Consider the following 14,329-nt stretch of genomic DNA (forward strand, 5'->3'; position numbering starts at 1 on the left):
CATTACCTGTGAAGTTGACTTAGAAACACCCCTTGGTACCTTGGTGCTTGCATACATCAATGGAAAGTTTCCTCACTCTTGGCGATAGGTTTACATCATTGGCCTTCGACCGAAATATTCTGTGTGGTGTTCAAAATCAACTCATTTATTCACACCATTTGGATTGTACTAGAGTAGCTTGAGAGCGATTAACATAATCGGTGGTTTCTCTCACATCTGTTAATGTATTACATCATTGGACGATAATCAGATGGTGTCTACCATTTTCGACTCCAACTCATTGATTCACATGGTTAGACTCATACATTGGTTGGTCATGTGAACGAGATAGAAGACCTCAGATCTAGTTTCATCCATCCGAGCTGCGATTTTAGGAGTAATACAAGATCACAATGTATGATGGCTATGATCGTATAAACAATCATCCAATCATGGGTTCACCATCATGTTGGGTATGGAGCTTGATTATCTTCTTTATTCAGAGGTATCACTGTGTTGGACCCCAGTTCCTAACAGGGCGACAACATTTCTCATTTAATCGCCGCTAGGGGAATCATTTTATGAGCCCCCCCTGGCGGGGGTTCAGGGGTAGCGCCCCCGAAGCTAAAAATAAATGTAAAATTGCCTTATAAAATATTGTAATTTTGTAGTTAATCTGGGCCATTCATTAGGCAGATGATCTGATGGTAGAAGTTATGTTTAATTTAAGGTTTTTTTCCCTATAAGGCAACCCCTCACTATATATGAGGGAATTGTATTGCGTCTGTGTATAATGTGTATTCTGAGCGAGAAAGAGAGAGGAGACTGTGTGAGAGAAAAGAGGAAATTACAACGGATTTTCTATAGATTGTATCTCTTCATTTTGTTGGATAATATAAAGGAAGGACTAGTTGTTTCTCCATGGACATAGCCCAAATTGGGTGAACCAGGTATATCTGTGTCTCTCTTGTTTTATGTGTTTTCTGTGTTTGTGTTTCTACAATATTTTATGTGTACCATTGCCCTGTAATATATACTTTTCTAACACATCAGTCATTCGTGGATATGTCTTTTGATCATTGTACATGTAATGTTATCTTATGTGTTGAGTATGGGTATGACTCCCTCAACAAATATGTCATGACGTAAATGTATTGTAACAGATGATGATCTTGCCAGTTGTTCTTGATCCCGATGTTGGAAATAACAACAAGAAATGCTAAAAATAACATTTCTATAAATAGCATTTCAGGTACCAGTGTTGGACATAGCAACAAGGAATGAAAAATGGAAGTGCTAAAAATAGCATTTTGGGATACCTTCTTATTTTAGTTAGTCCCTGAACTAAAATTGAGAAGCAAAGTTCGAATTTGATCTCAGCAGCTGTTTGTAAAATGATTAATTAATTCATCTTGAGTTAATTAGTTGTAGAAAATCAAACATGAAGTCTATGTGGGGACATGCAACAATTAAAGATATAAGGATGAGTTGTAATTAGTTAGCTCAATATTTTTATTTTATTTTATTTTTTGTTTTTATTTATTTAAAATTACAGAAAGGTAGTGGCCTCGAGAAGTCTAGCCCAGAGATGCGGCATGCTCACAAAACAAAGCTTGAACACTGACCCTAAGACTTGCTGAAGACTGAACATAAGAGCTTCCTTGAAGCAGAAAATGCCAGTAATGACACTGAAGACTGAAAACAGTAAAGCGCTGCCCATTCAAAATTGGAGTCTGACCCAAAAACAACTAAATCCAAAACTGAGACCCAAAGACACCGTCAGGAGGATGTCGCCCATGTAGGGGAAACCGACAAGATAACATTGGAAAAAAGTCTGAGCCTGAGAATCGTAAATCATAAAATGACTATGAACCAGGAGGGAATTGAGCATCTTAGAACAGCAGAGAATCAAAATCCAATGAATGTAGACCTGATTAATCTTCATGAGAGGTGGAAGGCGACTCTTCAACAATGCGGCAACCATATTTGTAGGGGTCTTCATCCTCAGAGGGATGGCCCTCTTTGCCTGAGGAACCTCCACCCATAGGGACAGTCGAACCGGCTTGAAAGTTCATATCCTGGGTTGCAGAGCCACTAGGATCCTTATTCTGCGTATTGTCTATCTGAGAAATGCCCTGCTTGTCTTCCGCCCTCGTCTCCAGAGACACCCCTGGTGTAACAACAACTGAACCAGAAGTATCCTCTCGAAGCTCAATGGTGACTGAGGCAATGAAAGAGGAATTACTGAAGGTACAGGGGAACCGAAACCGAGCGGTGTGAGATTGGGAATTCTGAGAGCGCGCTGCTATATTGTGCTGCCCTCGACCCCGTCCCCGACTACTCCTGGTAACTGGATATCTGTCAGAGCTGAAGTCCGAGGTTTCAGACGAGGAGTCTGAGGTAGAGGAGGAGGGCTGGCGGGTGACGCAGCCTCGGGAGCTTCCTCTTCTGCAGCTCATTCTCGGGCGCAGTCTAGGCATGTTGAAATGAGCAAGAAGAGCTGAACAGGTAGCGGAACTGTAAAGGCAGGGGGGGACTGAAAGGGGACGAACTTGAGCTCGCAGAGGAGCACTGGGTAAGACTGAGGAAGAGCGAAAGCTAAAATTGCAGAAAGGGCGGTGTAAAGCATGAAATCCCAGTGGAAAATTATCACTGCGATCTAGAGCACGACTAATCCCTGGGCTAGCTCGATAACGAGGCTCTGCGACAGCACTGAAGCGACATGAGCGCAGGGGAGGAGCAAGAATGAAATTAAGGAGGGGTGCCATACCAGGAGTAATTGCAGGCTGGAGATGGGGGTCGAGCTGCATAAATGCGGCATTGATGTTGTTGGCTGTAAACTTTAAAGCTGGCCTTGTGCGAGGCCGGATGGCGGTGGTAATGAGCCACGCGCCAACCCACCACGCCACCCTCGTACTGCTTGACAAGTCACACACCCGCATCTGGGAGAGATATATCTTGTTGCACCAGAAGAGTGCAGTCTTGTTTGAGTTGTGCATCATTGGAGCCGCTTATTGGACCAGAGAAGAATGGGAGCTGCTGATTGATGCCTTGATTAGCCAGCTTGTCTGCTACCTTGTTGGCTGTACGCCGAATGTGCTTGAATGTAATGCTGCAGGATGCCCTGAGCCATTCTTCAATTTGTTCCAATCTGCTTAGAAGCCGCCAGCTCGAAGCGATCTTTGCTGCTGAGGTGCCTGAGTGAATCCGAGTAGCTACTTCTATTAAGATTTGAGAGTCCCCTTCTACCTCTAGAGGGAAATTTTTTTCTTTTTCTGCTATACAAATGCCTTTCCATAAGCCTTCAAGTTCGGCAGCATTGTTGGTGTCTTTGCCAAGCGAACCATGATATATGTGCAGTGTTGAGCCAACAACGTCTCTGAAAATACCACCATAACCAGCCAGCCCAGGATTGCCCTTAGCAGCCCCGTCGAAGTTCAGTTTGTAAGAATGGGTGGCAGGAGGAGACCAGGAGTGGGGAGAATCAGTATGGATGGAGGAGCTGGGCTTGACTTGAGCTAAAAAAGTGAGGTCCAAGTTCCAATTTTCCAGAATGAGGCATTCCTGGGGTGAAGCTGGCAAATCCGAGTCTTGCCAGTGTCTTAGAGCTAGAGTTTCTTGAAGGTTTTGTTTGAGAAGTAGCCACAGGGTATCAAGGGGCTTACTGAGATTGTTAAAGATCCTGTTGTTTCTCTCCTTCCAGATGATCCAATAGACAAAGCCCGGTAAGAGGAGCCAGAGGGAATTGAGTAGAAGGCTTTGGAAAGGATGCCGAGGCCAGTTCCTGATGGTGTTTATAATATCTCCCATGCATCTGCCCGTTCTTCTGTTGCACTGTGCAGTTCTCTCCCACAGTTGTGTTGCTAATGGGCAGGTGTCCATGAGATGCAAGATGGTCTCTGTGTTAAGATTACAATTAGGACATCTAGAAGGCCCAATAAATCCTCGCTTTTGTAGATTATCCCAAGTGAGGATTCGCTGTTTTCTTAGTAGCCAAAGGAAGGTAGAGACCTTAGGCCAGATGCTTGGTTGCCAAACCTGATCCCATAGCTGATCCTTTGTTATCTGCGTGGGTTGATAGAGAAGTTGGTATGCTTCCTTGGTAGTGAACATACCTTTGGGCGTATATCCCCATCTCACTTTGTCCTTTTGATCAGAGTATTTAATTTTCCTGAGTGTGAGCTCTTGATCGATCTCTTCATATGTTTCCTCCTACCAGTTAGCCTGCCAGGTACCAGCTAATCTCCAAAGTTGAAAACCTTGAGGGGATTGCTGCTGCCAAAACTGATGGACATGGATTTGATTAGTATGCTGCATAGAAGCTTGCCACTTGGGTTTGTGGAAGAGTGAGGCTAGTTTGGGAAGTTGTTGCCAAGAGTCCTCCCAAAATCTTGTTGTGGTACCCGAATGGATTTCCCAGAAGCTGTGCGCTTGAATAAAGGCACTATGTTGCTTGGCAACATTCCAAATCAACGAGCCAGGGGTGGTTGTGCTTATGCGGATGAGATCTTCCTGTTGACTGCCTGGAGCATATTTGGCCTGCCAGAGACGTGCCCAAGGAATGTGCGGTTTGGAGATCCAGTTCCACCATATGCGGGCTCCCATGGTGTTATTGCTGTGGAGGGGATCCCTTAGACCTAGCCCACCAACTGATTTCGGTAGACAAACCTCAGTCCATTTGACAAGAGCCCATTTTCTGTTGAGTCCAGAGGAACCCCAAAGAAAGTTTCTTTGAAGATTGCAAATTTTTTTAAGAACCCATTTAGGGGCTACCAATATAGAGAATAAGTACAAAGGCATGGCTTGGAGAACAGATTTGATTAGGATAAGCCTACTAGCAATGTTGAGCGAGAGGTAGGTCCAGGAAGAGAGCCTTATTTCTAAGTTGTCAAGGAGGGATCTCTAGGAAGCATGTTTGATGGCAGAGTCTAGCAGGGGAGCTCCCAGATATTTCGAAGGGATCACAACTATTGGGAAGCCCAAAATCCTAGCTATATTTCTCTGAGTAAGAATGGGAGTGTGGAAGAAGAAGAGCTGGGATTTGGAAGCATTGATGGTGGTGCCAAACGCTTCTGAGAAGAGATTGAGCAAGGACTTGAAGGTAGAGGCCTCTTGAGTTGACGGATGGCCGAAAAACATATTTTCATCGACAAACTGTTGGTGGGAGATGGGGGATAGTCCATGAAGAGAAATGCCCTTTAAGGTGTGCGAAGAGATAGCAGAATGAAGAAGGTGACTTAGGCCTTCGGCCATGAGAACAAAGAGGAACGGGGAAAGAGGGTCGCCTTGTCAAATACCTCGGGAAGGATGAAAGGGCGCGGAGGGAGAACCATTAAGAAGGATGGAGAAATAGGGGGATGAGATAAGATTCATGAGCCAATGAGTCCAAGTAGCACTGAAGCCAAATGCTAATAACATTTGATTAATATAGGTCCAGCTGAGTTTATCAAAAGCTTTAGAAAGATCTAGCTTGAGAATCATACCTGGCTTTTTTAGTATCTTGAGTGAGTGGATCACTTCATTTGAGAGAATGATACCGTCCATAATCTGGCGCCCTTCTACATATCTTGTCTGCTCTGGCGAAATGAGGAGAGGGAGAAGAGGTTTGAGCCTGTTCGCCAGGACTTTAGATATGAGTTTGTATATGACATTACAAAGTGCAATGGGCCTATATTTATCAGGTGTATTGGATTCTTCCACTTTAGGTATTAGTGCTATGAAGGTCGTGTTAAGGGAAGGAAGGATCCAATGCATCGATCATGATTCTTCCACTAGCTCCCAGACCTCTGTTTTGATAAGCTCCCAGAAAGCATGAAAGAAATTAGCTGTGAAGCCATCGAGACCAGGCGCTTTGCCATCCTTAAGTTGGGCCATAGCATCCTCCACTTCCTGCATGGAAATAGGCTAGAGAAGCATTTTATTGTGGTCCGATGTAATTATTTTAGGAATATGCTGTGTAATTGATCGAATGGCCTGATTTCTGCAGCCCGGAGGCTCCCGAAGAATGTCCTGAAAGTACTCTTTGAATTCCTATTCCACTTCTTCATGCACCTCCAGTCGCTCCCCTTGCCGATTATTAATGAAGGCAATGTTATTGTGCATTCTCCTTTGAATAGTAGACCTGTGAATTTTTTTTGTATTTTTCTCCCCTTCCTTAAGCCATCTGACCCTGGATTTTTGACGCCACAGGATTTCTTCTTTTTGCCTTCGTGCTTCAATCTTGGCCAAGAGGGCCTTCTCCTATTGCTCATAGTCTTCCGTTCTTCCCTCAGAGATAATACACTGTTGCAATGTATTCATTTGTTGCTCCAACGCTTTCTGATGGTAAAAAATGTTGCCAAACTGAGTGCGATTCCATGATTTGAGAGCTTGTTTGAGGTGTTTTAACTTTTGTTGAAATTGGAACATCTTGGCTCCTTCAGGGGGAGTGAAGGAATTCCAGGCATCGTTAACTACTGCTTTGAAGTTAGGATGTGAAAACCAAAATGATTCGAAGCGAAAAGGTCTGTTACACCTAGAGCCCAGACGTGACCACTGTAGCATTATGGGCCAATGATTAGAACCCACTTGAGGCATGATAGAGGCATGAAAGTCCCCACCCAGGTGAATAGCATTATCCGACATAAGGAATCGATCCAGCCTGGAGGCGATATGCTGTGGTCCCCTTCTTTTATTGGTCCAGGTATATATACCATTGGAAGTATGTAGGTCCATTAACTGATTTTTGTGGATGAAGTCTTTGAAGCCGATGCTGTCTCCTTCTAGCTTCGATCTTCCTCCTGATTTTTCCTCCAGAGCTGTGATGATGTTGAAGTCACCACCGCAAATCCAAAGGGGAAAGCTCCTGATAGAGTTGAGAGCTGTGAGAGTGTCCAACAGATCCAACTTCTTTTGTAAATCTTGTGGGAAATACACATTAGAGAGATGACCATGGATATTGGTCCCGATAAGGTGGAAAGTTGTCTGAATAAAGTAGTGTGAGGCGTGGAAATCATGAAGAGAGAGAACTTGAGGATTCCAAATGATTGCTAACCCTCCTGAGGCTCCTAAAGCATCCACTGAGATTGAACGACATCCAGGCCAGGCTTTATTTAGGATCTTTTCCAGTGCTGTGCTATTGCATTTTGTTTCTTGTAGATAGACTAATGAAGGCTTATCTTGCTGTATCATGTTTTTTAACATTCTGTGTTTTGCAGTGCTATTAAGCCCTCTCACATTCCATGATATGAGCTTCATAAGGAACCGCGAGGAAGAGATTTGAAAAACTTGTTCAGCTTGGGGAATCTACCAGATTCCACCAGCATATCTCCAATAATAATGGTCCTCTGCAGATCCATTTTATGCCCGTGTTTCTTTGATTCTTTCAGTATTTTTTTCCATCCCACGGACTGCCTGCCTGAATACCAAGACATTTGTTTTGCTGTGCTCTGGTTAATACTACTTCAAGATTTTCAATTTGCTTGGGGGTTATAGCACTAAATTCTTTCTGTCGACACGCTGTTTCCAGGGTGAGAATGTCCAGATCTCCCAGATCTATACTCTTTGGTTCCTCATCCATGTGGATCGGTATATTCTGTTCTTCCTTGTTTGGCTTTTGATGGAGACTGAGAGCTAGAGTTGCATCTATCTCCATGTTGGATGCTTGAAGGGTTTTATCTTGATCTTTATTATCAGAAGAGGCAGAGGCAAGGATGATTGTTATGAAACCAACTCAAGAAAAGATAGAAAAGATAGATCAACGCCTTAGAATTCAGCCTCTTCGAGGGGGCAACCTCCTTTACATTACATAAATGAACAATTCTTGGATGATTCAAATGACAAAACCTCCTTTCTATATATAGGAGTCTAAGGAGTCACAATATAATCCAGCCGACCTAACAATAATAATATAAAGCCACAAAAATAACAATAGAGGGATTCTATGGGGCACAGAAATAACAATATGGGGGTAATAGGGGCACAACAATATAATAAGGGGTATAACTACAATAGTAATGGGGTAATCACTAGTATTATAGGGACCCAACATGCCCCTCTCCTTCAAAAAAGTGTTGTCCTCAATGCTTGAGTAGTTCTGGATACTTCTGCATAAAATTCTCATCCTCCCATGTGGAATCTTCAGCGGATAAGCTCTTCCACTTGATAAGATACTCTGAAATTGATCGATTTAGTAGCTGTCGAGTTCTTGTTTCTGTGACTGCTTCCGGTTCCAATATAATTTTTCCTTCCTCGTCAAGTTCTGGCAATATTGTTTGAATTGGGAGCTTGTCGCCTATAACCTTCTTTAAACATGAAACATGGAAAATTGGGTGCAATCGAGAAGCTGCAGGAAGCTCCAATTTGTATGCCATAGTACCAATCTTTTGCAACACCTTGTATGGACCATAATACTTTGGTGATAATTTATTATCCTTCTTAGCTTGCTTTAGGGACATTTGCTTATATGGTTGTAGCCGTAGGAATACCCAATCACCAACATCAAAACTTCTTTCACTGCGATGTTGATCTACCTGTTGTTTCATTCTATTTTGTGCCAACACGAGGTTATCCTTTAAGAGTTGGAGGACTTGTTGTTGATGTTCGATGTGATGTTCCACTGCCTGAACCTTAGAATTTTCTCTTAAATATGATGTGATGGATGGTGTTTGATACCCATAAAGTGCCATAAATGGGGTCATTTTTGTTGCTGTATGGAAGGAAGTGTTATACCACCATTCAACCAGAGGCAACCATTTGACCCATTGTGTCTGTTTATCAGATACAAAGCAACGAAGATATCCTTCCAAACATTTGTTTACTATCTCAGTTTGCCCATCAGATTGAGGATGATAAGATGAGCTATGAGCTAACTGAGTACCAAGATAAGAAAATAATTATGTCCAAAAATTTCCAGTGAAAATGGGATCTCTGTCACTTACAATAATCTTTGGGTTTCCATGTAGCTTTTGAACTGTTTCCATAAATGCAATAGAAACTGTACTGGCTTTAAATGGATGTGATAATGCACAAAAGTGTGCATACTTGGTAAGTCTGTCAACTACCACCATGATGACACTCTTTCCCTCAGACTTGGGTAAACCTGTGATAAAATCCATTGAAACCTCCTCCCAACGTTGGCTTGGAATGGATAAAGGTTGTAATAGACCCGGTGTCTTAATTGTTTCAACTTTATTTTGTTGGCAAACCAAACATTCCGCCACAAACTTTTGAATATCTGATTTAAGGCCATCCCAAAAAAATTCCTTCTTAACCCTGTGGTAAGTTTTTAAAAATCCTGAGTGCCCTCCTAAGGGAGAAGTGTGCAATTCCATAAGAATCTTTTGTTTTAGCTGGGAATTCTTACATAGGTATAAGCGATCTTTGTACCATAACGAATCATTTTGCTAGCTAAATGTATCAGAAGTAATGGAATCTTGTTGTAGCTTTCGAATAAGTGCCCACACTTCTTCGTAATTCTTCCATTCCTCCCTTGCTTCATTTATCCAATCTGGTTGGATAATAGAAATGGTACACAACAATGCTTCCACATCCTCATCCTTTCTTGAGAGTGCATCTGCCACCACATTTTGCTTCCCTTTTTTGTAGATGATTTCAAAGTCATAACCCAACATCTTTGTGACCCACTTTTTTTGCTCTTCAGAGGATAATCTTTGTTCTAAAAAGTATTTAAGGCTATCATGATCCGTTTTTACCTTGAAGTGTCTTCCCATTAGGTAGGGTCGCCATTTCTTAAGTGCATGGAGTATTGCCAACATTTCCTTCTCATAAATAGCTTTGCTTAAAAACTTTCCCTTGATTGGACAACTTTCAAAAGCAATGGGTCTTTCATCTTGCATTAGAACAGCACCAATTCCATTTCCTGAAGCATCACATTCCACAATAAAGGTTTTTGTGAAGTCCGGTGTAGCTAAGACTGGTGCTTGGCACATTGCCTCTTTAAGATTTTCAAAGGCCTTTGTTGCTTCTGGAGTCCATGAAAATGAATCTTTCTTCAATAATGTTGTTAGAGGTGCTGCTATTCTCCCATAATTCTTAAAAAACTTGCGATAATACCCTGTCAACCCAAGAAATCCTCGCAGATGCTTTATGATGTGGGGATTTTCCATTCCTTAATGGCTTTAATTTTGCTAGGGTCTACCTTAACTCCTTCATGAGATACAATATGACCCAAATATTCCACCTCCTGGACTCCAAAGAAACATTTGGATCTTTTTGCATATAATTGTTTCTCCTCCAATAGTTGTAGCACCCTGTCAACATTTCAACATGATCCTTCCAAGACTTGCTGTAGATTAGTATATCATCAAAAAATACTAACACAAATTTTCTAAGGAATGGTTTGAAAATTGAATTCATCAAACCTTGAAATGTTGAAGGTGCATTGGTAAGGCCAAAAGGCATGACCAAAAATTCATAATGACCCTCATGAGTTCTAAATGTCGTTTTCGTAATGTCTTCAATCTTCATTCTGATTTGATGATATCCCGAACGAAGATCCAACTTGGTGAAGTAAATTGATCCATGCAATTCATCCAGTAATTCATCAATGACAAGAATGGGGAACTTATCTTTAATAGTGAGCTTGTTGAGCTCCCTATAATCCAGACACATGCGCCATGATCCATCCTTCTTGTGCACCAATACTACTGGAGCTAAGAAAGAACTTTGACTCGGTTGAATTATACCAGCCTCTAGCATTTCTGCAACCATACGTTCAATTTCACTTTGTTGGACATAGGGATATCTATATGGCCTGATGTTTGGAGGAACACTTCCTGGAATCAGATGAATAGCATGATCATGATCACGCATAGGTGGGAGACCTTTGGAAGTCTCAAATACCTTGGAATGATTGTCCAGGACTTTTTGGAGATCTGGAGAAATAGATGATTCCAATGTGGAAACATCTAGCGAACATAATTGTGCAATTACACCTCTTTGCTCCTTTTTTAGAAGCTTTGTCATGCCATTAGAGCTGATTATCTTTCCTGGTTTCCTTGCAATACCCCTTAATTCAACTTCCTTTCCTTCTGTAGAAAATTTGATGAAAAGTTCTTGAAAATTAAAAGCTATTGTACCCAAGGATTGTAGCCATTGGACTCCTAGTACAACATCAGCACCTCCCATTGGAATGGAAAGCATTGGGCTAGTCAATACATATTCTTCCATGGATAGCTTGATATTATGGCACTTTCCAGAGCAATTTATTGTTCCTCCATTTGCAATCATCACTTGACACTCTGGTGCTGGATATAGGAAGCAATTCAATTCTTTTGCTACCCTACAATGAATAAAATTGTGGGTGCTTCCTGAATCAATCAACACTATTACCTTTTTCTTCTTGATTTGTCCTTCTATCTTGATGGTTTGAGGAGTGGTAATTCCCACCAATGCATTACAAGATATGGTCGGATTTATTTGTTCTTCATCTAGGCTTTGTTCCTGGAGTATATCCTCTTCTTTTGACCTTTCTTGCTCCTTTTCTTCTTCCTCTTCACAATCTATGTAGAATAATTTCTTCTCAGCACACTTATGACCTTTTGTGTATTTGCTATCACAACTGTAACAAAGCCCTTTTGCTCTTTTTTCTTCCAATTTTTGTGGTGTCAACCTTGTAGGTTGTGGAAGACTAGGGGCAACAACACTTCCATCTTTATAGTTGTGAGTGGTATGCTTTCTAGTTTCCATAATTTTGCTTTCCATTTTTCTTTCTAACCTGAATGCCTTCTCTAATGAATCAGGTTCCCAAAGGCGAACATCATGTTGGATATTATCCTTTAAATACCCTATGAACACATCAATCCTATGCTCCTATGGAATATCTTTTACCCTTATGTTCAATTTTTGGAACTCCTCAATGTGCTCCATTATTGAACCCTTTTGTTTGAGACTTATCAATTGGCTAAAAAAAGTGTTGCTTTTTGTATCCTCATAATGTGCTATCAATTCTTTTGTAAAAATTGCCCAAGTGATAAATTGTTTACGAGAACAAAGCCATTGATACCATACAAACTGATTTGGTTCCAAATATACAGTTGCCATATGTACCTTTTGTGTGTTTTGCACAATATTGAGATCGAAGAATTGCTCCATCTGTAATATCCATGTGGCGGGATCCTTGCCATCAAACTTCCTCATATCGATTTTTGGAATATGGTGATTCTTCGATCCAACATTAGCATCTATGGAATCATGATTAACATTTATTTTGTTCTCATCATGAGTTTCCTTTACTACCTTTTCACCATTAGTAAGTATTTCTTGTAGAAAATTTGTCAAATCTGTCTTCAAATCTGCCATGCCCGTCTTCAAATTTGTGTTCAAATCTATCTTAAAATTGTCCATTTTAGCTTCCATGCCATTCATCTTAGCTTCCACGCCATTTATCTTAGCTTCTGTTAACTTTTGTGAGCGTGACATTTGTTGCACTTGTTCTTGTAATTTTGATATATCATGTAGCATTTCTTCCTCTTCTTCATGAGTCATGCTAGAGCTTTCAGGTTCCTTACTAGGTGTTTGCATTTTCTTTCCTCGGGGCATCAGTTACCGATAATAATGCTCTACTATGCCCTTTGAATTCCTTCAAAATAAATTTTCAAACCAAGCTTAAGCAAAAATTTAAAAAAATCTACACACATATTTTCACTTTGTAGGAGCTCGATATTGCCTCTGATGTATCTCTGTACTTTCCAATCATCTAGTTCTAAATTTGTGACCTGTAGTAGTTCTCTGTGTCCTCTTTCCAATGCCACTAGTCTGATCAAAATTGGATTCTCCAGGAAAGAGTTATGCACAATCTCCCAAGATGACCTGATTATAGACCTTTCTAGAAGAGCGAAGTTGTTTGAAGTGCGACGTGTACAATTTTTGATATTTGATTCTGAAAAATATATACAAGAAACTACAGTCCGTCCTCTTTCTGTACCTTCTTACGAAATTTCAATTTGATTCCCAGAGAGAAAGTTATGATGATTTTCCTCAGGTCACCTATTTTGAATATAATTCAGGAGTTTGCAAAAAGACCAACTTCCTCAGATCATATCTCCGCAAATATCGCGAGAAAAGCTATAAAATTTGGACCCAAGGTTCAACGCGATTTTTTCTCAAATGGGTTTTTTTGCAACTTCTTGAACGTCACAGAAAAAATTTATAGCTAAAATGCCGCGATGACCTGTTTGGAGCAGCGAAACCCTAGAATCCAAAGCTCTGATACCAAATGTTATGAAACCAGCTCAAGAAAAGATAGAAAAGATAGATCAACGCCTTAGAATTCAGCCTCTTCGAGGGGGCAACCTCCTTTACATTACATAAATGAACAATTCTTGGATGATTCAAATGACAAAACCTCCTTTCTATATATAGGAGTCTAAGGAGTCACAATATAATCCAGCCAACCTAACAATAATAATATAAAGCCACAAAAATAACAATTGAGGGATTCTATGGGGCACAGAAATAACAATATGGGGGTAATAGGGGCACAACAATATAAATAAGGGGTATAACTACAATAGTAATGGGGTAATCACTAGTATTATAGGGACCCAACAATGATGGTGAGATCAGAGGCTGAAAGTGGAGCTGAAGAATTTGGATGAGTGGGGGAAGAAGTAGAAGGAGGGTCTGAAGTGGAAGGGATATAAAGGTGATCCTCCGAGTTATTTTGAGAGGTAAGGATTTCGAAACTGTTCCTTATGTCAGGTTTCTTGATATTTTCAGGGGCGACTGGAGATTTCTTGGCATGCTTTCGTCTACTGGTGACTTTTGTAAATCCCTCAACATCTTTGCTAGTCTCAGGGCTAGGGGCCTTGGATCGCAGATTCAGTGGGCAATCCCTGAACAGGTGGCCATGTTCATGGAATTTCCTGTAATGAAAAGGAACATGCTCGTAGTCTATTGTTTGAACCCATTCAAAATCGTCATGAAATAGACTTACCGAGTCCGTGAGAGCTTTGGCCAGATGCATGTGGACACAGATCCTAGCATAGGAGGTGTATCTTCGGTGTTTAGTTTCCTCAGCGACTTTGATAAAGACCCCCAGGCCATTGCCTATGTCCTTTAAGGTTTCCTCGTCCCAGTATTCCAAGGGGAGAGAGTACATTCGGATCCAAACTGGAGCCTAGTTGAAATCTTCTTTGTCTAGGTTGAATCTCTCTATCCAGTCCCAAAGGTACAGGCCTGCAGAGTTGAAGAAGTATGGGCCTCCCTCAAAGATACGAGTTCTGTCCTCCAGACAGTTGAAAATAGCAGTGAAGAAACCTTTGGGACCGAGCTGCAGGGTAACTTGGCCTTTGGGCTTCCATTTGGAAGCGATCCAACCCTGCAAAGCCTTTTTAGTAGGCCAGAGTCC

This window comes from Pinus tabuliformis, chromosome 6, assembly GCF_031772625.1.
Source record: "Pinus tabuliformis cultivar Carrire ecotype Pingquan chromosome 6, CPIR1, whole genome shotgun sequence".
In the NCBI taxonomy this organism is placed as follows: domain Eukaryota; kingdom Viridiplantae; phylum Streptophyta; class Pinopsida; order Pinales; family Pinaceae; genus Pinus; species Pinus tabuliformis.